General features: G+C 40.5%; 1 long non-coding RNA gene across 1 annotated transcript; it reads left to right on the top strand.

Annotated features, from left to right (window-relative positions):
• The first annotated feature begins 536 nt into the window (after positions 1-536).
• On the top strand, positions 537-26,901 carry LOC144245880 (uncharacterized). Its single transcript, XR_013339449.1, has 3 exons — positions 537-717; positions 2,803-2,889; positions 26,725-26,901. It is a non-coding gene; the product is annotated as an uncharacterized LOC144245880 (long non-coding RNA).

Genomic DNA, 26,901 nt, shown 5'->3' with positions numbered 1-26,901 from the left:
GAAGGCATTGAGTAGAAACTGATGAACAAGAAATTTTACCTAAAAAGGAGGAAGAACTTCTTTAATGTGACCAAGCATGGTAACAGGATGCCAGAGAGAATGTGCAGTCTCCTTCCCTGGAGAACCATCTGGACGCATCCTATGCCATGTGCTCTGGAATCGCCCTTCTTGAGCAGGGAGGTTGGACCAGATGACCCATTGTGGTCCCTTCCAACCTACCCAGCCTGTGATTCTGTGAAAATAAGAGCTCAGAATAACAAAGAGAAGGTCTGTGTAGAGCCAGGTGTTGAAAAGTACTGCATAGCACAAAAACACCTCAGCCCTGCAAAGATTGCAATTTAGTATGGGACTGTTCATTGGAAATAGTAATCTGGTATTTCTGAACTGATTTGTACCTGTAGTGCCAGAGCATAGATCAGTTTCAAGTGTGGAGATTAATCCCTATTATGCATCTGGGCTTCATTATCTGCCTCTTTTCACTGCAGAGTATTTATGTGGGAGTGTCTGTCTGTATAAAGTGATAACATTTGCTTGAAGGCATAGTCCATCTTCTCAATTCTGATCTGGTTCTGCTTTTTGGCAGCAGAGGATGCTGTGAAACTGCTGAAACTCTGTAACGAGGAACGGATCTCAGCTTGTCTCTCTGAGCTCACCTCTCTTTTGCCATCAGCTGGAGAATATGATATCTGATGAGCAAGGAAACCCGACCCGGTGGAGGTAGGAGTGAAGTATTAAGGGAGTTCTGTGGCTTGTAAAAAGTTTGGAAGTGCATAATGCATACTGTTTATCATAAAGATGTTTAGATATACTCAGTAGATACAATTCAAGAAGAAACTGAGTTTTCACTGCTAGCCCTGGATAAAGAACTGTGGAAAGAGCTGCTTAGAGCAGCCAAAATCCCTCAGATGGTAGTGCCCTTCCAAGCTCTTTACTGTAGTAAAGCTCTGCTCTTTCAGTGTTTTTTTTTTTTTTTTTTAAACACTATTAAAAACAAATAAATGTCGGGGCCAAGACATGTAAAACACATTCCTGCTGATTTAATATATTGGTGGGTTTTTTTCTGTACTAGGTTGAATGCAATCTTTAATTAATAACATCTGGTAATTCAGCTGGATGGGACCTCTGGAGGTCTCTAGTCCAGCCCCAGGGGTTCACCATTCCCAGGCTGGATGAGGTTGTGCAAGGCCTTCCTTGTCCAGCTGCAGTTAGAAAAACCTCTTTCCTCATTTTGCCTGGGCTCCTGCCTCAACACTCCACCAGCCCCACCAGGAAGAATCATGGTGAGAATTTCCTTTGCTGCAACCACATTGCCAGGTCAGTGTCTTGCTCTTGCTGCTGAAGTTTAAAAGCATGACTGCTTTACACACTGGGATTGCTCAGGCTGGATGCAGAAGCCTAGTTAGACTTTCACTCTCTGATGGTGGTGAGGAGTGACAGAGTGTAAAACACTCACACTGTTTCTGTGCTGAATCCTGTCATGTTAGCATTTTGCAAGGACATCCTCTCTGGCAGCATGTTAAGGCTGAAATGTAAGCCAAGTACTGATGTGACTGAGATGCTCAGCAGTGATATGAGGTAAGAAAACAACAGTTCACATTTTGACCTGCTTTTGCAGTGCATAGTGGTGGTGTGTAGGGTAGACCTTTCTGTGGAAATATGAAGGGAAGAGGAAAAAGGCACTTGGAGTTTAGCTTAGGGCCAAGACAAAAACCTGGAATTGGTCTTGCATTTACCGGAACAAGAATTAAATCTGAGGAAATGTACCTTTTGCTTTTTTTTTAGAGAGCTACATGAAATTCCAAGGTTTTGGCCTCCCTTAAAATCCCCATGTCAGTTTTAAAAGTTTGACTGAAAATATGCATAGTGAAATGACTTTGAATACTTTGTCTCTTAGTGTGTTGTCCATTTTCATACCTGTATGTGTTTTGCTGTAAGGGTCTTGCAATAGGTTTTGTTTTCAGTGACAGCAAAGCCATGTAGATTTGCTTTGTAATCAGTCTACTGGTGCAAGTTAATGTGAATCTAGAGAAGGTGTAGGGCTACAGTGATTTCAAATAGATTTCAAGAACTGGACTCCTATTTACAGTATTATGTAAGGTGACCTCTTATAAAATAAGTATGCTTTTAATTTTGTGTTGTTATTGTCTTTCCCTATACTTTGAAAAGAATTCTGAAGCTTCTCTGCTACTGTTTGTATTTAGGTGTCATCTACCTTTGTTTTATTTTTCTTTCTACGGAGAATTTATGGACAAAAATTATATTAACGAAAGAACAAGAGACACTGTGTGTTCTAAGGTAGCAAATCATGACCAGGTCTCATTGAGACTGAGACATGTACGTGCTTTCACTGAGGCTGTTGGACACTTTTGATTACTAAATTAATGCAGTTGCTTATCAGCAAATAGGAAGAAAAAGATGCACTGAGAACAGAAAAATTCCCCATCGATTGACATTTCTCTTCTGAAATCGAAAGAGCCATTTTCATCCAGTTTATCACATAAAGTATTGATTGTGACTTCAAAAAGATTTTGAGGGCTTGCAGTTAGACAAGTGCTCTTGTTTAACAGAGGTCATCTCAAAGGTTTTGCATGACACTACAAGTTGAATTAAGTTATTATCTCAGTTTAACTCTCTCAGTGAGAGAGAAGTGAAAGCTTTGGTGACTGAGCTGAAACAATAGGTGTTGTGAAGGTTGTAGGAGAGAGATGAAAACCTGTCTTTCCACCTGTCATCTCAGTAATTTGTCTGGATGGCACATTCATAGGAATCCTCATTTTTTTAATTTGCTTTTTTAAAATGCAGGATTGATTCTCCCAGATGTATGAAGGAAGGAAAGGATAACTACAGAACAAGAAGTTGCTGGAATTCTTTCATGCTACCTCCTGGAAGGTAAGAGTAGTTATGCAGTGCCTTAGGAAACCCTTTCTTCCACTATTGATTGATCACCTTTGTATAGTTGATAAAAGAGAAATGAAAATGTGAAATATAGAGGTTTGCACTAACCTCTAGTGCAATAGTGCACTAGGCCTCAAAATGTGCTTGTGTGTAGCCTCTCCAGGTCAGGTACTACATCTTCCCTGTGATGAGATTCATTGTTTTCCCACTTCCTCTGTGCCCGCCCTTGAGCTCTGCCTTCAGATTTGCTGTCACATAGCACCATCTTCATAAAACATTAGGAATTTTCCCCAGCCTCAGCTATTGCATGTGTGACTTCATCCAGGAAAAGCCAAAGCATGACCTCTCTCACAGGTTTCCAAGGAAAGGGAAACAATGAACAGAAGTGATCTGTTGGTGAGAATTCTTTTTTTGTTACTCCCCTGCCCTAGTGTCACAATTTTTTTTTTGGTAGCTATTTATACACACTAAATGTAATGTTTACTGTTATGAAAGTCCATCTAGAAGCCAGAATACATAACTTTCTGTCTTTCCTGGAATAATAGGTACATTTTTTTATGGTTAAGGTAAAGGACTGGCTGAATTAGCTCACAGGTCTTGAGAGTTTTGTGTCTGCAGCTAGTTTCGAGTAACAGACATATATTGTGGTAGTATAATTGAAACTTCTTTACTGTCTGGGCAGCTCAGGATTATCAGGAAGACTAGAGGCAGGGAAGGGTGTGATGCATATGTTGAGAGTCAGCAGGGGTTTTAGGACAGAAAAGCAATTCCCATGGGAAAAGGTGCTATGCTCACCCTTGCTGACAAGGAAAGTGACCAATATTAAGAATTGTGGACAGCACACAAGAGGGATTTTGTGGTTATTTTAAAGCTGGCAGTTTGGGATTCATGATGATCCCTGGCTCAAACATTTTTGACCTGGTGCAGTGGGACTCATTCACCATCTGGTAGAACTATAGGCTTAATGCACCATCTTTATCTGACCCTTACATTGTACTGCAGGGATAAGGTCAGGAATTCTATGAAAAAGAAGACAAACTGTTTTTCTGGCATCACCTCCAGAAAACTAATGATAAAATCTGCTTAGTCCATTATTTGCTGTCAAGTAAGAGGTGACTCTTTCTTCATGCTGTTAGTTCATAGAAGTAGTAACTACAGGTTTTGCCAAGGTTCAGTTACCAGATCTAATATCTGACCTGACTGAAAGCAAGCCAAATCTGAAAGGAAGATGCCAGGAAGTAGAATAATAGCAATAAGGCACAATACTTCAGCCAGATACGTTCCCAGACTATGTGTGTTTTCACTTTAGGGATTTCCTAAACCTGGTGTGATTGATCTAGTTAGTGACTGTCAACAGGTCTCTCTTCTAAATGCTTGTTCAGTCTCTCTTGAGAATTTTCTGCAGCTAAAAAGTCCTCAGGCAAGCAGCATTGTGGTCTGTAGGGATTGCCTAGAATTTAGCTTCTCTTAGCATAATTGATGGCTCCTTATTCTTGAATATCTGCGGAGACAGTGAAGAGGTTTTCATATCCATGCTATCAGACCTGTCTCTGTACCAGAGTGGAGAATCATAACTCTTTAAGACCTTGCATGGTGACCATTGTCCCCATCCACATGCAAGAGATGTGTCAGGAACACATTGCTTACCCATAAAAATGCATGTGTTTCTCAACCTGAAACTTCATCAGCAGGCTAGTGGATTCCTAAATGAACTCACTGCCTTCAGCACTTTTCTTCTCTCAAAACTCTAAAATACAAAGAACAGTAGTTTTTTGTTACTCCCTGTTCTTGTGTCTGCTTTGAAAAGAAACACTTTAAAAGGCCAGTTAGTAAAAGTCTTGGCAGCACTCAGATTTCAGTCTTGCCTAAAGTGAATCACCACCTTTTGACTCACAGCTATCACTTCCTTTGTTGCCTGAATTTCTTAATCTTTCACCTCACATTGGTTTAGGTCTGTGAATGGTTAAATGTCACCAAAGCGGAAATATCATGCCAGAGATGAGCCTGAGGACTTTAGAGACAAATCTAGGCAGGAATACGGAAACTGGGCTGGAGTAGAGAAGTGGAGCAAGCCTCCTACCCTACAAGATAGGAGTACTTTGAGGAGAGCAGAAGTAGAGGCAGAAAGCAGAATCTTCTGGGGAAAGGTTGGGATAGTTTGCTTGGACACTCTAATGGTTTTTAAAATTTAGTTTTCCAAAGCAGGCTGAACTCCTGCCAGGGAGTCCTCTTGGGTAAGTGTGGGTTGCAAGGACTTTAATGGATTTGAGTCAGTGTATTGAAAACAACAGAGTCAAATTCTAACTGATGCTAAAGCCTGTCAAAACTTATTCTGTACAACTCCCTACCAGAGATTTAAAAAATGCTGATAAGGTGTAGGATGTTGTAGGGCAGCTGCACCATCTCATCATTAGACTTCCTTTTTTTGTCTGTTTATAAAAGTTGGCCTTCTTGCCAGGGCCTGCCTTGTCATGAGTTTTGTGGGATTTCATTTTCTTTTCAGCTTTTAAATGAAATGGAGTGTCTTAGACAATACTGGATCTTAGCACTGCATTATCTTCCCCTTCTGGGACCTCTTCTATTTAATTTTTCTTCAGTGTAATAAACCCCATAGCCCTGTCCCAAGACCTTCCTTCTCCTGTTCCTTAAAACTCCCTTGAAAACCCCTGTCACATGTTCATCACTGGTTTTCCCCGTGGGTCCCATGTCTGCTGCTAATAGAAGTCTTTACAGTTGCTGTACTGAGACTACTTTTCATGAGAGAGCTATTTTCTACTCATTTGTGTATAGCACTCCTGCAGCTTTTTCTCTCCCACAAGTTTTAAACCTCTTCTCTCTTCTGGACTTCCTCATTCTCCACTAATGTCAGATATGACCTGTCACACAAGCATGGTGCCTCTTTTGTTATATTTAGCTATAAGAAGAGACACTGGACATCAAATATTAACCTCTCGTGGAGCATTATTTTGTCCAATGTAACAGAAAAGTGAGTTAATTTTAATAGCATTGTAGCATTTCTCTAGGTAATTCAAACTATATACAGTACTCTCTATTAGACTGCGGAATTGTGGAAGATACTGTTCTTAAACATATTGATTCATTCCTGTTATATTTCCATGGAAGTTTTCTCACAGGACTATAGTGATAGTATCTACTGGATGACTTTGAGGGCTTCATGAAAGCATGAGCATTTTAGAGAGCAGACACCTTTACTGAAGAATAATCTTACAATATAGAAAATAGGCAAGGTTCTTTAAATCTTGTAATTTTTAAACTGACTGATTTCTTGCTAATTTGAAGGCAATGTTATCTGAGGCTTAGATATTTCACTTACACTTGTAAAAGACGAATTCCTTAATCATTCTGTATGTCTTAATGTTTGCTGTATAATTTTTTGTGTAATTTTTGACAAGTTCTCCATCAACTCAGGTAGCAGGTTACAGCTTGCATTGAACATTTTTATATATTTGATTGACTTGTTTAATGCTGAAATCTTTGGATCATGAAAGCTGTTTTCCCACTAGCATGTTTTCCAGCCCTTCTGGAAGTACTGGAAAGTGAGCTCTAACAGCTGTCGACCCTTAGTCTGGGAAGTTTCTTCATTTAAAGTACAAAACCCTGGGCTTATTCTGCAAGGGAGACCTACTGGATCCCTGAAGTGTTTGGTTGTTATTTCGTGAGTTCAGAAACTGTTGAGTTTCGATGCAATTCTTTTTCTGAAAGTTTTCTCCGTATTGTCAGTACGGTGATGACAAAAGATAAAACATATATTTTATCTTTATGTTCTTTGTTTTGTCTCTGTATCTTCTTTTGTACTTGTAAATCAAGCCACTGCCGCACAGAGGATTGTGGGACACACACTGGTGGTTGTGGTTCCACTACTGCTGACCTGGTATTCAGCATATGGTCTTGTGGGTGATTAGTGGGGGGATTATTCTATCAAGGAACAAGTCAGAGTGTCTACCAGGAGCAGGCTTAAAGGAAGCCTTAAAGGCTTAAAGGCTTAAAGAAAGCAAAGGCCAGTTTTTTTACACAGCACAGTTGAAATAAACTGAGACTGAGAGGCACGGGGTGTTACAGAGACCAGGGGTGTAAATGAGCTTAGAAAAGGAACTAAGAAAATTGTAGAAAAGCTTTTAAATCCACAGACGTAAAATGAGCTTCTGGCTCTGTCTGTCCCTGAGCAGCCAATTAGCAGATCTCACTATGATGTATTAGAAGAAGAGTAAATCTTGCCCCATTTTTTGTATTCTTTCCCAAAATACCCATTACTGGCCACTGTCAGAGGAAGGAGACTGGCTTTTTATAGGTTTGGTCTGATACACTGTGTCTCTCTTTTAAGTCACTGACCCCCAACATCTGGGAAGCAGGATGCAGGATTCAAGGCTGAGCACACATTTTCTAGTGTGCAGAAAAAAAGGTGAAAGTCATGTCCTCAGCCACACCACAACCTGCTCTCACTTTGTTAATATGCAAGGTTAATCAACATAAGCACATCTGCTGGACCTAAACACACTCCCTAGACTAAGAGTAGAAATGCATTAGATCCTGGGATGGTTTGAGAAGAAATAAAAAAATAACATCAAATTACTCTTAAATCTGCTGTGTTCTTATTTAGTTAGCTCAAAATATTCAGGGATAGCAAGAAAAATTATGGCTTCCAATGTAGTCCAATGCCAGGAATGTAATCCACAGTTTGTTCTTAATCCCATGAGGATCCCCTCAAATGTTTCCAGTGCTTTTGGCAGGAAAATTAAATTAAAAAAATCTAGGATGCTTGCCTGTAGGGAGCGCTGCCGGCTCCAGGACCGTTTAGGTGAATGGAGATGACAGATCTCTGAAGGTTGCTCTTGGGGTATAAGGTTTATTGGGGATGCAGAAAGGTCCTGCCTCGAGCTGCCAGACGCAGCACCTGGCGAGGCTTGAGAGGATGGGGAGGGGAGAGACAAAAGGAAGCTCTAGGAGAGGGGAAGTTCCAAGAGGGTGTCCGGCCCCTCGGAGACCCCTTATCAGGGGGTGTTGTATCGCTGTATGCTCCTCTCACCGCGATACCCTGAGTGGAAGCAAGCTAAGCAGCGAGGGAAGAGAACGGGCGGCCGCTCCCCCCAGGGTGCTCTATTGTCCCAGTTGGTGGTGTGGGAACAGACGGAGGCGACACAGGACTTGGGGTTGAACAGGATGGTTTTATTCAGTGAGCCCCAAGACCCCTTTGGGAGAGAGGGCAAAGGTTTTATACAAGAACTCAGGAAGACGGGTGTAGGAACAGTAACCAATAAGGGAATAGCAGGGGAGGAGTTTAGGGCAGAACTAACATATCACAAACCTATCAGGGGAAGCAGGAGAGTGGAATAACACAAAGTAAGCAATAGGGTGTCAAGCCTCACTAAATAGACAGGGAATGCTCTGGAAGCAGGGAAGGGGGCTAGGAGGAATGACAGGGAAGGTTCCAGGGAAAGGGGCAGGGAAAGGGAGGATTGACAACTTGGAGATGAGGGGGTTAGGGAAGAGCTAGGGAAGATTAACAACTGGGGAGAGGAGGAGATTAGGGATGGGGGGGTGAACAGATATTGAACAAATATCAAATTAAAGAAAAGACAAACCACCGCAAGGGGGCTTCAAGGTGGGCTGGAACAAGGCTTATGCCAATGGGGTTACAGACACTGATGTTTTAGGGGAGGGATACAGGTGCGGGGTGAACTATACATTTCAGGGGGTGAGATGGAACAGTCCACTTGACCCCGGACCCATCCGTAGGCAAAGGCATTGTCCGGCTAGCAGAGAGGACTGTTCTCATCCTGGCTATATTATTTATGAATAATTATATTTATCCATCCTTCCCAACATTTGCCAGAAAGAGAAAATAAAAGATTCACAATAAAATCAATGCCCCAACTCTATGCTCCTGCAGGAACAAAATGGTCTGTCAATATGGGCCATAACTTTCAAAATAAAACAAATTAAAAGGGCAATTTCTCCTAAGTGTCTTACAGCAGTCCATTTCAGTACTAAAATAAGAACTGTTTGGTGCCTGATGACAGTTCAAGGAAGTAAGTGAAGGTGATTGACTTGTCAGCATATTGAGCTGCTCTTTTGCGCTAAAAGTACTTATCTGTCTCACTTCCACCTCAGGCTGGGTCCTGAGTTCCAGAGCCTGACTTCTATTTTTTCTGTTGGTTGGAAGGAACTTGCAGAATACAGCAGGGTTGTTTCAGGTTCACTCTGATACAACCAAGACCAGAATTCAAAGATTGATTGTTTTGTTAAATTTACCGTAAGAAGGTGTTTATACTTTTGTAAACTAAATACTCGACTACACAAGGAATTCCAATAAGAGGAAGTTGTAGAACTGTAAGGTCTTGAATATATATCATGCCTCTTTTGAGGCATGAATTACATGGAACTCAATAGTTGCTTTATTTGTCAAGGTGAATTCCCATTTGTCTCTAAGTTAGAGAGTGAGCTTTTGGCCATTTTTGATAAAGTTGTTATACTAGGGTACTGGCATGGGTATAAGCTTCCCACTATGGAAAAGGAAAAATTATGAACTCTTTATTTATTTAGTTTATACTAGAAAATTTTCAGCTTACACCAGACATGTTGATTTTGACACATTCTCCTTCTTTCAGATAGTGGAACGAGTTGCCCAGAGAAGACGTGGATGCCTCATTCCTGGCTTTGGACAACCTGGTCTAGTTTAAGTGTCCCAGCCCGTAGCAGGGATTTCAGAAGTAGATGACCTTTAAGGTCCCTTCCAACCTAGACCATTCTATGGTTTTGTGATTCTCTCTGTCCAACATGGCTGCTTTCTGGGGTCAGCAGAAAAGAGTCTGACATTCTCATCCCTTCTAGGCAATTCTCCAGTTGTTTCTGCAAGAGACAAATGGCCAATGATTTCTAAAGTAATACATTTGTGTTTTACTACTCTATTTGTATTCTCTTCCTCTAGCTTTACTGACAAACTGTCCTTAAGATCAGCTAGAAGCTAATTTAGAAATTCCAGCTGTACCTTACCCAAAATTCACATCTTACAGAATACCAAGGGTGTATGGATAACATTTTATTGGCTATTATTTTCAAATAAGAAGAATATGAGCTTCAATCTCCAGATTTTTCACAGTGCCTACCCCATTCAGGTCCATTGATGTTATGATGAAGTAAACAAAATGTGATGTAGTTAAATTAAGCTGGTACCAGTATTCTATTGCCACACTGTTTAGCACCAATGCTAAGAAGCTTTCATGGATGGTGCTGTACTTTGCTGGTGCCTCCCACTACAGAAATATACTAACTCAGGCATGAATGTCACAAAATCACTTATTTTCTGTCAAAAATAGAGTGGCTGAAAAACACTTTAGTCTTTCATATCAGACAGCTGCACTTTTTTTGTGGTGGCAGGAAAGGGTGGAGAGGAAGAAGGTTGACCTCAGTGTTGCTTTCATGCTTTCTTGCTTTTTCTTGGTCTGAGGGATATTTATGTCTGAAGCTAGGATTCACCTGCAGCTACATGTCTTACCTTACAAAGAAGACCTATATAAGGTATGGAATTTGCACCAGATACATTAGAAGCCACATCCTGTATCACATATATAATTGCAACCATAAATGACATATAGGACATATTTTACACTTGATGCTCAAGTTTTGCTGAACATAACTATGAGCATATACCTTGCTATTTTTTTTTTTTTTTTTACAGCTCTGTTCAGATGAAAGGTTTTAAAAGAATGCTGAAGCTATAGAGAAGGAGACAGATCAAATACATGGAGGAGCAATGCACACTCTGCCTCTCTTGTGAAAAAGGTAGATAGATATAGGTTCTGGAAAGCTTTGTAGGTACAAAGCTTGTCAAAACCACCACACATTTTTCAGAGGAAGACAGGCATATATTCAAGAAAATGTTGCTGGCAACATGAAAGATGCTCAAAAAATAGCAGCACTGCTTTCGAAATATAAGTTTCTCTTCCTTTTATATTATAAATCACTAGTTAATTTCATCAAAGGAAACCATAAGATATATTTTTCTTGTTAGCCATATACGTAATGACTTTTTTTTCCTTTTGAAGATCAACTTAACTTTTTGTTTAAACAATACCATAGGATAGTGTTAGTGTTAGGAGAAGGGGCAAGGCAGTAGCATTGAGGGAGAAGCAAACTGAGGTATCTGGTTTGTTGTTGTAAAAAATGTGTGGGGCCAAGTGACAGCATATTCAGCTAATTTCACACAGCAGTTATTTTGCTCTGTGACCTCTGTTTTCAAAACCTTGAATGCTTAACTCAGACTATATGAAGCAAGTCATATACATCTACTGAAAAAGATACCTTTCAAAGGCTCTCTGGCAAGTCATCAAATAAACCCCAGTTCTTCAGCTGCCATGTTTGCTGTGAAGGAGCATGGCCTGCACAAAGAACCATTTCATGTGCCTGTGCTGCAAACATGTGTTACATTGTATTGGCATTGTAATGAGAGGGACTAAAATGCATAAATAGTTGAGTGCATGGGATATCTGAGGCTAAACCTACTGAATAATTAGCTTAATGGTAATCAGAGGCAGAATACCCAGCATTTGAACAAGAAATGCTGGCCTCTTTTCTGGGTGCAGACAAAAAATGAAACAAAATTAACTGGAACACAACCTCAGATAGGCTTGGATTCCTAAATGAAAGAAAGAAAAAGGAAAAATACACAAATTCAACAACTGAATCCAAAGGTTTCAGTAGGTTTCAGACTTAGCATAGCAGGATCCAGAGAGAGTGGAGCCCAAACATTTTTTGCAAGGTTTGTTGATGTACATTATAGCCCTTGAGAAATTGTGGTAATCACCTATTTTCCCATTAAAAAGTGACTTGTCATGATACTCTCTGCTTCTTATATTTTGTTGTGCAGGTGTAGTAAAAAGCCTTCACCCTCAGCTTTTAGCATATGGTTGCACTGCTTAGTGCTAGCATGAATATAAACAGCAGCAGTTTGGAGCTCACACTGCTTTTCTGGTATGTTTGCTGTGTTTTTCATGTTTGCTGTTGTTTCATTAATAACATTAACTACCTGGATAGTATATGGGGTGCTTTAGCTGAGGAGAAATTGGCCATTCATATTTTTTTATTAGTGTTCTTGAAGTATGTTGATCCAATCATATTAACTATAAAGACTGAGCAGTGATTAATGAACTCTTTGCAGAATGTAGGTGAGTTCTGCTTCACATTGCATTCTGATGAGTATAAGGATAACTACCAACATTTTTAGGATGTTTGCTAATGCTGTAAGCTTCAATGTCTGGGACATTTCCTAGGCTCTGTTAAAACAACTTGAGTTCATGTTGTCTGACCACGTCTTAAAAAATTTTTGCTAACCAAAAACACTGGCCATGGGATCTTAGAATGTGTTCCCTTCTTAAGTCAAATAGAAAGATACTGAGGACCTGCAGCCCTGGTTCTTACTGCTGAGAGCTACTTCCCCTTGGGACTTCTGAAAACTGGCAGAATGTGTTGCCAGCCAAGTATCCAAAAATTACTGTTTGAGTCATTTAGCAGTAAGACCCTGGGGACTGAGCCAAGTCTCCTGTTCTGCATTTATGCAATGTGTAATATTATAGGGGTCTGGATCCAGTGTCCTTTGAGCTATACAATACACTAGGTATTAATAGTAATCATTAGTAAGGAATATGGTTTTGCTGCTTCTGATTTCATAATTTTCAAATCTTGCAGAGCTGATTGTAGAAATCCAAAGTCTCTAGACTTCAGCCTTCATTATCTGAGCAGCAGGCCATCCATTGCAGTAGTTTTTCAGTTCTAGACACAGCATTTTCCCATAAAGTAAAATAAAAACAATGAGATGCAAAGAAAATACTTGATGCAGTGTCTGTGGTTTTTATGGCAATTACATATGGCAATTACAATTCTGCACTGTGCAATTGCAAATGAGGCCTCCTACCAGGTTCAATACAAACATGCTAGAAGGTACAATATTTTCCACACAATTCTCTTAAAATGAGATCGCCTGTAGTATTTGTACTTGGGGACTGTGATTATCAGCAGAGTTTAAGGAGTGGTTAGGAGATGGGACATTGCCTAAGCCATCCATTCAAAGATCACTCAAAGTCACAAGATTTAATTAAAATACACAATAACTTAGAGTTCTTCTCTTTGTGCCATGGGGTGGGGGGGTGTCAGATTTTTCAGCCTTTTATCTTTAACAATGCTTATGAAAGACTACTTTTGTCAAGGCAGCTGAAGGTTATGTGTAGTAGTCATGTGATTGCATGAGTTAGCCTTTAGATAGAAGAGCAGATATTGCACTATTTAGCAATGCGGAGTAGCTTTATTTTCCTTTTAAATTGCTTTTCGGCACCAGTGAAAGGTGGTATGTCCAGTAATTCTTCCTGAGAATATGAATGGACTCCCTTATTGCTGTAATCTCAAGGAATGATAATGAGTTTTCCCTAAAGCCATAGGAAGATCACATTTTGTAGGATGTAGGGACAAAACACTTATTGGAGCAGCGTGTGTGTAAGTGAATGAATGCTTCCTTAAAGAAACATCCAAGTTTCTTTGCAGGGTCACATGTGTGTTAAAGCAGCACTTGCAAAATACCAGCCATGATTCAGGCACTCTCATGACTCTAAAAGATTGAAAGTGAAAGTTACTGAGAACCATAAGGATGTACAGTAACCATCCTCTTTTTAATCTACTCTTGATGGCTCTTCCTCTGTGATTGGCAACATTCATGATAGTAAAAATGGGGTCTGAGTGAATTGGTTCCAAGATTTCCTTGGTGGGCTTGCTGTAGTCTAAAAGCCACACACACCTAAACTGTAAAATGCAAAACCTCTGTCAGCATTTCCTCTCCACTAAACCTTGCAGAGGGAACTGGCAGGCAGCAAGTCTACAACCAGTCATTCCAATGGCCACATACTCCCAAGCACCTGAGTTCAAGGTCAGGCCTTGGCACCATGTGAGCCTTACTTACAGGAAAGGAGTATCCTGACTGCATCTATGCTTTGTTTCCATTCTCCAGGATTCAGGTTAAATCAAATCAGAAGATACTAAATTAATTAGACTAGTATACCTTATTTCTCCATACAGAAGTTAAAGTTGTATGCATACATTGCTATTTTATCATTGTCCAAAAACTAAAACATACATTTGTACATCAGAAGGTGTCATGTGATGAATTTACATTGGCATTCACCTGAAATAACAGTGGAGACAGCAATTCCAGACAGAACTTGGGAAAAGCCTCTTATGTTCCACTATGGTCTTCTCTATAAACTTCAACTACTGTAGTCAGCCCAAGTTACACTAGCCTGATGGCTGTTTTAACGTGTCTTAAGATCCCCCTTGGCTTTGGAGCTTGGATGTAGGATTTTGGGGCAGGATTTTTTTGAAGGGTATGTTAAAGAATCTAAATTGCTTTCACTCCTTATGAACAAAAGGAAAGCAACAGCAATTAGAAAAACTGCTAACAAGATAGAGGCTGTACTTCTAAGGATAGGGAAACTTGAAATCAGGGGTTTATCAGACATAGGTTTCTTGAGGTCACACCGAAGTCCCCAGCAAGGCAAGGATTGGAATGCAAGATGTTCTGGCTACTTTTCAAGTTTATTCATGCCTACAAAACATGCATGAGGGAGCAAAGACAGAGAGGGCTGGTTGTTTTATTCTTGAGCCCCTGTGGCTATTTCATAACCAGTCCGTGGCTGCGTATACAAATGTTCTGATACAGAGGGCTCAGTTCTCCCTTTTGGACAGCAGAATTCAGGTCTAAGCCTGGGGATGTATATGCTCCAAGACATACCCTAGTCTTGGCCCATGCATTGCTGTATAACGTTTGATCACATAAGCAATCTTCAGTGATGCAGGAACCTTTTGGGCTGAGGAGTCCATGTGGCATAATGTTCTCTGAAATAGTAAGCACCAGGTAGCCATGATGTGTCTAATGCCAGCAAAAAGCAGCCTGTATTCCAGGTAAAGTTGTCAAAAGTGAAAAGTGAATTGTATAGGCCTGAAAACTGGACTGAGAGTTCTGCCCTAGTAATCATTTTGGTGATGTGTTTATTACTTTTATAGTTATTCAAGTGTACTTATTGAAGAAATTCTGGAGTATCTTACTGTTTTCTTCTCTTAATTCAGTCTTATTCTTTTAATGCATCTTCACATACATTTTCTTTCTATCATAGTTTTCTTCCTTTGCTGTGTCTCCTCCTATTGCTGTGCTTTTACTTCAGCCCACCTGTGTTCCCTCTGCTCTTTCTAATCTCCTACCAGATCAGGTATCTCATTAGTGTACACTAACCCAGGTTTTTTGGTATGTACTGCATGCATATGGCATGCATCCATGGCATAATAGATGGCAATATGTGAAACCACATGGTGTGATAGAGAAACTGTGTAGAACCATGTATTTATTTTTGTTGCATGTGTTTATTACACTATGAGGTCTCAAGTAGAAAACTACTTTAACCCAGACATATTAAACTCACCTAGTTGTTCTTCTAGCTCTGCCATTATTCAGTTTTTATTGATGCAAAGAGACTGTGAAGTGCCTAGATTGGAAGGAAACATCATTAAATATTTTCACCAGCAGACTGACTGACATATGAAGCAAGTGCATAACCCCAACCAATGAAATGACACAAAAGCACTGCTTTACCAAGCATTTTTAGGCTTTAAGTGTAACAGTTTTTGCCTTATATCTCTTTCCATTCCACCTTGTGATCTTTTATTAGGTGATCACCACATGGACCCTAATTAGAAAAGTCTTCTGAGGCAATTGTTTTATATGCATTTTTCCAGGAAAAAGCTCATGTCATGGCCCTTCTTAAATAATGCAAGACTGAGAAACCAAGAAGAAGATGATCAAGATGGTTGCATTAGTTAGACTCAATCAATTTATCTTAATAAATATTTGTGGGTATTTTTTCTAAGTCATCAACAGTTGAAGCTAGTTCAGTCTATTATCGGTGGTTAATTTAATTTCAGAATGTCAGTCTACTTTAGTTAAATCAGTACAACCAAGTCAGAGTAAAGAGTCTGAGTGGCTAGAGACAAAGCTTGGCCAGCTGTCCTATTCTATGGAGCATGAGGATCATTGTTGAGATTCTGAAGGTAAATAAATGCATAAAGAAGTAATCATTTCCCATTTAGGCCTTCAGGAAAGTTACATTGATCAAAATAGAAAGAATACCAGCAAAATCAACAATGGATTAGGACAATTGTGCAAAAACAGATCTTCTCGGTCATTTGCTTTGGGAACAGGTAGCTACCTCAAAATAAGTTTTTTTTTTTCCTTTTCCCAATCCTCCTTTCCAGCAAGAGCTGTTTACACAGGGATGCAGCAACCCAAGCTTTCTGCTCACTGACTTGCAGAAGAGCTGGTCTATAGAAGGCTTCTTATTTTGTTCCCCTTTGTAAAATTTAGCTTTCAGTTTAAATCAGAATAAGTGTTTCAGTGGTTTTCAGGAGGCCTTCAGTGTTTTAGATCAGGCTCACAGATTCTATACCATACAACAAAAACATTTTTTTTTAATTCTTTGGGGTATTTTTCTCTTTTGTATTGATGGACTTTTTATGAGGGCATATCCTAGGATCAGGGAAGTCTCTTTCCAAATGGCCAAAGAGTTGGACAGAAATCAGGGATGTGGGTGGTAAAAAGAAGACTGAAGAAGGAGAGAAGCCTTTTGTGCACTATCTCTCCAAAGACACAATTCTGATGCTTCCCAAACCAGAGGCAGGAAGAGAAACAGTCAATTCCCATCACAGACAACTTTGAAAATTGACATTTCTGTTTTCATTCCAAACTGAATTGAAAGATAATTGCTAAGCTCTCCACAGAACAACAATCTGAAAAATGTTGGGTTGCTGATTTTAACAAATTAGGACTTGGGAAGATTAAGAAAATGAGAGCTTCCAATTTCAAAATCTTCTAGGTTGGCTATAGAAGCTGGGGCTTGTTTGTACCTTCCCTTTCAGTGCATGCAGTGGGATGGCAGGAGAGGGAGGGAAGCACCTGACATACTTTGATTTTTAAACTATTGAGGGCAAGGAATCTGAAAATCCCAGACACTCCTTCCCTAGAAAGCTGCCAGGATCTGCTGGGCTCCTAATATTCCTGACTTTGAAAGAAAACAAAATCTGCTAATGAGGCTGACTGCAGTCCAAGACACTGGGAGCACTCTCCGAAGTTTGTCTGTCGAACTTACAAGGATCTTAATGAGTAAATCAGCAGGAGTTCAAGCAGGATCCCAAAGGAAAAGTGCCCCTTGACTTTGATTGAAAATGTAATTGTTAAAAATGTGCTAGCAACTACAACAGTTAGATGAGGTGAAGCAAGCAGTCTGCATAACAGTAGCTGAACCTCCCAGGGAAAACTGGCAGCAGTGACTGGCTGCAGAGTCAGATGCAGCTAATACGACTTTTCTCATGGAATTTCTGCCTCTTGGTGTCTCACATTGACATCACATCTGAACCAGCTTAAAACTAAATTGATCCCCTTCCTTAGTTTTTCAGCTACAGCTTGTCCTGATCTTCTTATTCCTAAGCTCTGAAATGCTTTCAGAGTCAGCTGATAGCTGTCCACAAGACACACTGGTTGCAGCAACTGAAGGCTGATATAAATCATTATGTGTCTGAATTGAACTGCAGTGTTGGCCCAAAACCTCTTTTTCCAGACACTTTGGACATAAATAGAAGTTATTGTCAAATAGCAGGTAATGTTGAAAAAATTAACTAAAACTGTGCAGTTTCAGAAAAACCAAACCAACCCCTTTTCAACAAAATTTTGAGGTTTTCTTAAGTCACCCTTCTTCTTTACCTTCAAATACCCTTGTCTTCTTCCTGTTTTTGCCTACTGGTCTTGAAAACCTGAAAAATCAAGATGGCTGTTATCATGTATGTGAGAGCAGTTTGCTGTCTTGGTTCAAGACATGACTGAGCATGTGTTTTGAAGAGGCCAAACAAATCCCCTTTTTGTTTATGAAAAGCAAAAAGTTTCCACTTAGAATGGCACATGACATCATTCACTTGCATTCACTTTGCAGAAGCTTCTTATCACTGAAAGACATTTTGATAAATCTTAAGATAATCTAAAATAATCAGGCAAGTTCTAGTAACAAGTTATAGTTATTTTGGTGTATATTAGTAATAATCCACTTTGCAGACATTTTAGATGGAAGAAAGCCTGTTCAGAAAGCAGGCTGTGTTATCTACCATGCTGAAGCACTGATCACAAGCAGTGAATAAACACTGGATAAACAAGAAGAACAGCCTGTTGGAGTAGAAAACTGGAAGCACAGGAAAGAGTAAAGGCAAAAAAGCTCATCCTGGACAAGATAAAATCTTATGACTCCTCTTCATTCTGAAAATGTGTCTTTAATCCTTGGTATGACTTCTGCAAAGATCACTTCTGCTTCTGTCAAAAAATGAAAGGCATGTAACTTCTGCAACTGCTAGCATCCTGTGCTACTTGACTCTTCTGTCACAGGACCATTCTCTCCAATCAAGTGTTCCTTTTGACTTGCAGCATAAATGATCCAGATTCTGCTCTCAAATTGCTCTATCATTATCTCTGTAATGCTCTGTTGTAAATCACTGATTGCGATTTCTCACCAGCAACAGTGGCACAATAATAGTGGGATAATTGTCATGTTTATGGTTATGATTCTTCAATGTGACGAGAGTTACAAGAACATATCTACTTGTGGGATTTGGACTTTACTGTTGACTTTGGATCAAACTTTCTGTCACCTAAAGGTAGATGTTCACTTTATAAAGCATTCTCTGGTTTATTAATTCAGCTCTAAGTATATATTTAAGCAAATCTTACTGGCAACACTTGACCAAGGTTGTCTTTGTTTGCTGTGGGGATACAAGGCTAATTCCTGGCAGCTCCTACCAAGCACAATAATGGGAAATTCTTAATAGAGCTATTTATTTAGGTGGAATTATTTTGAAATAACTATCACATTTGTACATTAGAATTTATTTAGAGACTTCTGACCATCCCAAATACTGTGCTACCCAAATTGATCTAGCTCATGGGACAACTGCATAAACTCATAAAGTGAAGCTGTTTGTCACAGGTAATTTAATTCTGCAATTATCTTTTCCTTCTTCTTGCATGCCTTCAGGGCAAGAATCTGCTGTGGTTTAGAGCAGATTCATAAGAAAGTTAAAAGAAAACTGAGTTTCCCAATTACTAAAATAGAAAAGAAGAAAATGAATTAAACAAACCCCAAAAGACTCTTTAGAAGAAAAAAAAAAAATGTTGTTAAAAGAGGCAATGAGGTGGATTCTGCTTTTAGCTGTGAATAATAGATGGGCAGTGCCTGCTTGTCACTACTTCTTTTGCAAGGATAACTGGCTTCACTTGTACTTGCTGGAGATAAGATACTCCCACATGGTCATACCAAGTTCAACAACCAGCTCAAAAGCACAAGTAGTTGTGGAAACATATGCTGTGCTTGGCCGGGTGTAATATAACTGAAAGCTGCTTAATTCTGGGTATATTTTGGTAAGAGAAGGTGTGAGTTTGCAGCTTTTTATTAGCAAGGTTACTACATCCACTGTCCCGTTACAAAGAGCTCTCTTTTTTGTGTGTAAGTATTCTGACCTAGCCCTTCCCTGCTTTTAAGGGAAGAAGAAAGGTGAAATGCATTTGGCTTTAAATTATGCCAATTTTATTGGATGAACCCCACCCTATGAGGCATGGCCATGCAACCTTGCACAGTGAATTTCTTGTTCAAAAATGTCCATAAAACATTTCCTTCATATCCCACCAATTTATGTAATGCCAAGGGTCTTTTCAAGTGCTTTACAACAAACTTGAGGATTGTAGGAAAAGGCCCAACAAACAAAGGATGATGTGCCACAGACAGAGGAGCAGAAAGCACAGAAAGGGTACCAACAAGTCTGCAGGTTTCTGCTATGGCAAGGAATTTGTCAAATTCAGTCAGTTTATATCCCTTTGTTCTCCTACCAGCATTCTTTAGCTGCTCTCACAAGACAGACAATCCATGCTCGATGTAACACTTCTCTGTATCTTCTCCAGAACTGCTTTCTTCTCAAGTGTGAGAACACAAATCATACTCTGTGTTCTAGGGGAAGCACCATAGAGAGTTCTGTACACTTGCATTACTGCTTCCCTGCCTCTGCTAGGGAAATACTATCTAAGGCGTGTTCTCCTTTTCTGTGAGTGGTTGAAGATTTATTTCTTCTTTACTTCAATCGTCTTTGCATGTTCCAGCTCATTTGACTTTTGACAAAACTGACCTTAATCCTATGCATCTCTGCTCTAAAGCGATCTCTGTTGACCATGATTGTTTACTATTTCTAACTCCTAAGAACCTCTCTGAAATGTTTTTTTTTCCCTCACTTATGCAGGTCTAAAGTGTTTCCCAATAAGATTTTTTCTTGACAGGAAAATATACATTGAGATGTTTTTTGTATCTTTGAACCAGATCTATTCCAATCTCCCTCCACAGTCAAGTATTCCAGCTCTTCAGTCAAGGTGAATTTGTTAGTGAGTTTCCTTAATTTGACAGTTTGCTTTTGTTTGACCTTTGCTTGTGTTTGCCCTTTGCTTGTGTTTGTTATTCTGTCTAAGGAAATGGAAACCATTGCTGAGTACACAGCCCAATGCAGTTTTCGATTACCAGTTCTTTCTTAGTGTCTTCATTCCATACTAATTTCAGGTTGTCCCTTTTTGTTTCAGCGACTACTGAGAAGGAATCTGGCAGCTATCACACACATGGCTAGCTAGGCCCAAGTTTATTATTAGAAGCATTTTTTTCCCAAATAGTATCTGGGAAGTTAAAATTGGCCATGGCACAATTCCCAGTAGTGTTTCTATAATAATATCTCAGTGACAGACCTTTTCTTGAACCATTATGTTTTAGCTGCAGACAAGAAAGGCCAGGTTTCAATGATATATCCAAATCAAAAACAACCACTCCCCAAGAAACAGAGGCTGTGAGCAGGTGGCTCGGGCTGCTGGAAGTGGAGCTTCCTGTATCCATACAATAGGGGATTTTATGATTCATTAAATGATTGTGAATTAACTGACAGATGGCTTTTAACAAATTGCAAAGATCAGTTGATGTTTTCCACTTGCATGGATGAAATGGCTAAACACTGAAATAGAAGGAGTATTGTACTAAGATTGCACATGGCTTGGATATTGCCTATTGATCAGGTCTAGCTTCCATTTGGAACAGGAGTAGAGCAGCAAAAAAGAAAAGTCTGTTCCATGAGCTATTGTTCTCCTGAGTTACAGAGACTAAGCCAGCCTTTTCTGCCATAGGATTGCTCTGTTCAACTTGGAGTGCCATGAAGGGAGGATTCTTTCTCCTGTGCCACCAGCCTAGTTTTGTGTGGGTTCCTACTGATTCTTCCAAACTGTGGCAAGTAACCATTTGCTCACTAGCCATGGTCATTATCTGGCAGGAATTTTAAGTCAGTCATGGAAAGAAATGCATTTAAAATTTTCCCATGTTTTGCCTACATCCAAGACTTATAGTGAAACTTGAAGTCTTAAAAATAAGAAACATGCAAAGCATGCTTCTCAGTAGGTATCTGTGTCTCATTGAAATTGGCATGGTGTTCACATATGACAAGGCTTCTAGCAGTTTGTCATATTATTTCTGACTTACAGAAGCTCTCCTAACTTCTCACTCTCCTTCTCCCTGGAATCTAATCATAGCTATTTGTATTGCTTTTATAGCCCTGTTTTGTGTACTAACTTGCTACATCCTATTTTCAAGTAAAGACCAGTCTGAAGAGTACCTAGCAGAAAGACTGTGCACCTGCTCCCAGATCTTTGGCAGCAAACCAGTAAAGAAATCCAGGCCAGTTAACACTGGCCAAAGAAGTGGGCCAAAAGTTTGAAGTGGAAAGGTTTTATATATCTGAGAGCTACAGTAGCTGCCTGAGCACTTGAAATAATGACTTGGCTGTACAGGTGAACCCAGCAGGACACAGGACAAAAACCTGGGAGTCTAAAGGCCAGAACCAGAGCTTGTGCTATGGGAACGCAGCGGGAAAAACAGGGAAAGATTTTCATAAAATTAACACAGAAATAAACCAGGCATTATGCTGTGCTTTAAACAGCAAAGGCATATTACATGCAGGCCTCTCCTTGGAAAGCAGACAAGGAGAGTGGGTCCTGGCATGGTACGGTAGGACTGACAGAGCTATCATAAAAGGGCAAGGATTCCATCTTCCGGAAGCAGCTTATGTCAGTCATCTGAACACACAGGCCAAGTGGGTAGGGACCCAGAGCCACAGGATCAAGGACTTGTTCTCTCCTGAGCTCAGTGCCCCCCTGCATTTGGCACTGGGGCTGTGACCTAGCAGCAGACTGCACATAAGAGCTTCCCACTGCCCTGCTACTCCCCTCAGCTGCTTATCTCTCCCATGCACTCCTTCACCTCTCTCCTTTTCCCAGATTTCCCTTGTGCTAGATGCCACAGCTGACATTCTCTGGGAACAGAAGTCCACTGCATGCCTGCAAGCTACAGGGAGGAGACTGCTGTGTCCCAGACAGATGGGTAGGAGAACTGGATCTTGAGAGGTTTGTCTTCTGCCAGGGAAGGAAGCAGCAGCTCTTGCCTGCTTTGCTGCTTTTGGCGCCATGAAGCTTCAGTTTGGGCTACCCATGGACACGCATAGAGGTGGAGTCAACTCAGTATGCTGACATCCATTGGGAGGATGAAGGGACAAGCAGAGAACTTGAATTCCGTATGACATCGTAATTAAATGGAAACAAGAGAACAATTGGTGCAGTGAAACCTGAAGTTTAATGTTGCTCTTGACCTGGTGAAAACCACAAGCTGCTCATGACACATTTTCTATAATTTTCCAAACAGTTTTCCTTTTTTCTTTCTACTGTTTTGTTTGCAATGCTCTTGAAGTGGGTGTGCTTTGACCTATTTCTTCCTCTGCATATGCCTAATGAAGCACAAGAATGCCTAGTGTCTATTAGATAATGTATTTCTTCATGGGTTTGTAGATGCTCAAGCATAAACATGTGCATTAAAGGCTTCACTTTGGTTGGCAAATGGCACTTCCTAATGTGCTCACCACCCCAGATTGCATTTTACTGGGGTAAAAATAAAGGGAGGCTGTCTCAGCCTATCTGGGTTACCTTGAGGACATTTCCTGACATCATGTTTTGTTTGCTGGTCTCCTGTCTCCCAGACTGAGTAGAGGAGCAATGCACAGGCCAGGGAAGGGGAAAGCACTCTGCAATTCCCAGCAAAGGCAGGCCCTGGGGCCTGAGAAAGCAGTCAAAGTCGTGACTTTTGTTCTTTGGTTGTCTCAGCAGTTCTTTGGTTGACCAGGTCTTGAAACAAGTGACCTCAAACCAGATGGGGGTTGCACACTGTGAGCTCATGACAAACACTGGGTTCTGAGGAGATATGCTACAACCACTAACCACATTTTTTAAAGCATGTGGGACAGGCTTCAGCAAGTTTTTTCCTGGCAAATAGTCTCTGGAAGAAACATCATCCAACCACAGATTGATGACTAAAGCTTACTATAACTGGTGCTTACTATAACTGGAACTGTAACTACAGTGAAGAGCACCTGGGGGCAGCCCCGAGCACCTAGGCAAGGGATCTGGGAACCTGTACAAAACAGAGTCGTGCTGAGACACGTTTTGGAGTTCAGTAGGAGAGATTTGGGCATGCGTGGGACTCAGGGCAGTTCTCATGGCATGACATAAAGATTAGGATCAGACTGTGATGGTAGGCAGTAAAGCTAGAAGATGGGTGGAGAAGGGATCACATAATCACAGAATATTCTGATTTGGAAGGGACCCACAAGGATGTTGTGACAATCTGTATTCTGTAAATGCATTATCTCCCAAAGTAATTATGAAGGGTGACAGTTCTGTTGCATTTTACTTCTAAGACCAGATGTGTATTATAGATATGGTGCATTGCCTACACGCAGCTTGATTAGTCATCTTTCTTATTAGATTGATGGGTAAATCATTTTTGTGATGCTGCAACTTTCCATTCTCTTTATGCTTTCTTCTCTCTAGTTTTTTTGATTTTCCCATGTTCGGCACTTTTTCCTTCCATTTCCTGTAATTTTCCTCTTTGTTTTTCTCTGATTTTGCAAGATGGGGAAGAGGCAACAACATTTTCTTAGTTTAGTAATGGCTGAGGAGGTGCATGGTTTCTTCTGGAACTAAAATATAACTATATTTTATTCAGATTCATTTTACTTATTATTTTAAATTTAAAGATTTATGGGGTTTTATCTTTGGTTTGGGGAGAGGTTTGTGTGTCAGGAATGTTGATTTTCAACTGAAAGAGCAAATCTGTTGACTTTTTGGTCACATGCATTGCATCTGTTTGCAGGAGCATTCCTTTGACTTACTGCTAGTCAACCATTTCAAAAGCATTTTGAAAGATTCTCATTGTTTTCAAATAATTTGTTTGCAATAGGCTATATACCAATGATTCCTTATATTTTCCTTGTACTTTGTACCCAAAAATTCACTGGGTTGCAGATTAGTTATTGACTTCTTGCTTGTACAGACTATTTGGGAAACAACTAGGAACTAAACTTTTTCTGCATTATATTAATTATTCAAATTGCCATTTGAATCCTTGAATTTAGCTCAACATATTGAGATGACAACATACACCAGCTTTCATTCTGATGCTGATGTGGGATAGCTACAATTGCCAGAAGAAATTAAAGTGAAATTACATCACTGCAAGTTAGAGTATTATATTACTTGACTAATATAGCACAGTTTATTCCAGATAAAGGTGTATTCAGATACCTTAGAGACAATTCTTTGTATTTCTTACACACACTGGGAATAAAACTGTGAGTGAACTGTATCTTCTATGGACTTTGGGCTGCAATTGTGAACACCCAGCTCTTCCTAGAGTTAGATGCCTCATGCAAGACTCCAAGAAAATTGACAACTTGCAGTCAGCTGTAAAATCAAATGACTTCTAAGTTGCCACATGGCACCACCACATTGCATGTGTCTCGCTCGCTTCAGAGGTGCACCAGTAATTTGAGCTGGCCTCTGAGCCATGGCTCAGTCTTGCCCACAGCATGTTCCTGATCTTCCTCCTGTGCTGGTCAGCCTGCTCAGAGATCCCTGCTGGACTGGTACTGATACCCTACCTTATCCAGTGTGAAAGAAGCTCCTGCCCATGAATTCATGCACAAAAGTTGCAGCTGCAGCACACACATCCTGTCTGGAACAGAGGCAGGAATACCATCCATTTCCTCAATGTTTCCTACACTCTTCTGTGGTGAATAGCTCCAACATCTTGTTCTGCAAAAATCTGATATATCCTGAAAATCCATCCTGTATTCTAAACAAAGACAAGGCCTTGTAAAATAAAGCAAGGCAAGAAAAAAATAATACTGGACTACATAATTTAAGAATGTTCTGAAACATGAGCAGGGGGATCGACATGAAGTCACAAAATTGGTCTTCTAATAAATCCTAATTCTGAGTCCTTTGTTGTACAACCTTAATGATTTTTTGCTTTTTAATTGATTGTGTGCCTTTGATACCTAGGTGAATTGAAGGGTAAGGACTGAAAAGCAGAGAGCTAATGGGAAAAGATATAGCAGAGTTAAATAAAGTAACTTTAGACGGTACATAATTTAGCTATATAATTGGAAGAAGCTTGGTTTTGTAAAGGGCAGGATGTGAAGGATGAAGACCTGAGGAGCCTCTTGGGAGAGAGGGAAAAGTACTAAGGTATTTTCAGCTCAAGGGAAGACAAATTACAGAGGTCTGAACTTTGGTTCCCAGCCCAGAACAGATTGAAAAGCACCTCGGCAGGCTAACAACTGGAATAGCCCCTGAACAACAAACAAAAATTCCCAGCTTTCAATCTGTTATTTTTATTACATGTACACATAGGTTTTAGAAAAGTGCTGCACAGAATAGAATCCACCTTTGGTCATTCCCAATGACAGCCATCAAAAAGCAGGAGCTGCTTTTCCAGTCAAGGGAGCATCTTGTTCTGATATGATGCTAAAAATATACTGTGAGGTCACAGAAGCATCATAAAGAGAATATTTAGATTGGAAGCAGTCAGGATCATAAAGATAGAAACAGGAGAGGAAAATTAAATTATTAACAACCCCTCAGATTTCTTCTAGCAGGATACACTCCTCTGGGCAAAACATAAAATTCATGCAGCACAGGATTCCAAACAAACACATTTTTTCATCCTCTTTATCAGAGGGAGAATTATTTAATAACTTTCTTTTGAAATAGTAAGGTCCAGTCCCAGACGCTTGGGCGCTGAGGTACGGAGAGATTTTCCAGGAGCCCAGTGATTCCCGCCTCCGTTGGGTAGTGTTTCATTTTGCTCCTAGCAGCAGCTCCTCAGGGGGTCGTTCTTCCCGTGCCGGCTTTCCCGAGGGTTTCATGACAGGGGGCAAAGGTATTAGGGGAGAGAGAATCCCGTCCCTGAAGGATCCCAAACCCCCTCGACATACACACGGTGGTGATTAGTTTCTTAATAGATGGTAATATTCCGGGAGGCTGGGAGTGGTTCGCTGTCCTCCGCTTTGCGAGTCTCCCACCACCGCCGGCCCGAGGAGGGGGAGGAGAAGGAGGAAGAGTAGTGTCTGCGGCTCCGCAGGGAAGTCAGTCAGAAAAGACTGACTACAGTCAGAAAAGACACTACTGAGGGGAAGACGTAGCGTCTGCTTTATCTGTCTTCACGTGAGTGTCTCCTCCCTCTGGTGGGCTTTGCTTTAAATGGAAGGGAAATTTCAGCAGGCTCGAGCTAAAAATTTCTGTCTAAAAGCAGAACGTGCCTCCTACGTTTTCTCTTGCAGACGGGGCTCAGATGAACAAGCCCTCCTCTTGAATCCTGTCGTAAGCACCACCATGCGGGAACCGGGCTGGACCTACCAGAGGCTGCAGCAACAGCCTGGGCGGCCCTGAGCAGAAGCGATGAGTTCTGTCCTCTTCTCGGGGATGATGTAGAGATAAAATAAGATGCTCTGTTAACA

This window comes from Lonchura striata, chromosome 2, assembly GCF_046129695.1.
Source record: "Lonchura striata isolate bLonStr1 chromosome 2, bLonStr1.mat, whole genome shotgun sequence".
NCBI lineage: Eukaryota > Metazoa > Chordata > Aves > Passeriformes > Estrildidae > Lonchura > Lonchura striata.
This window is presented reverse-complemented; position numbering and strand designations above follow the sequence as displayed.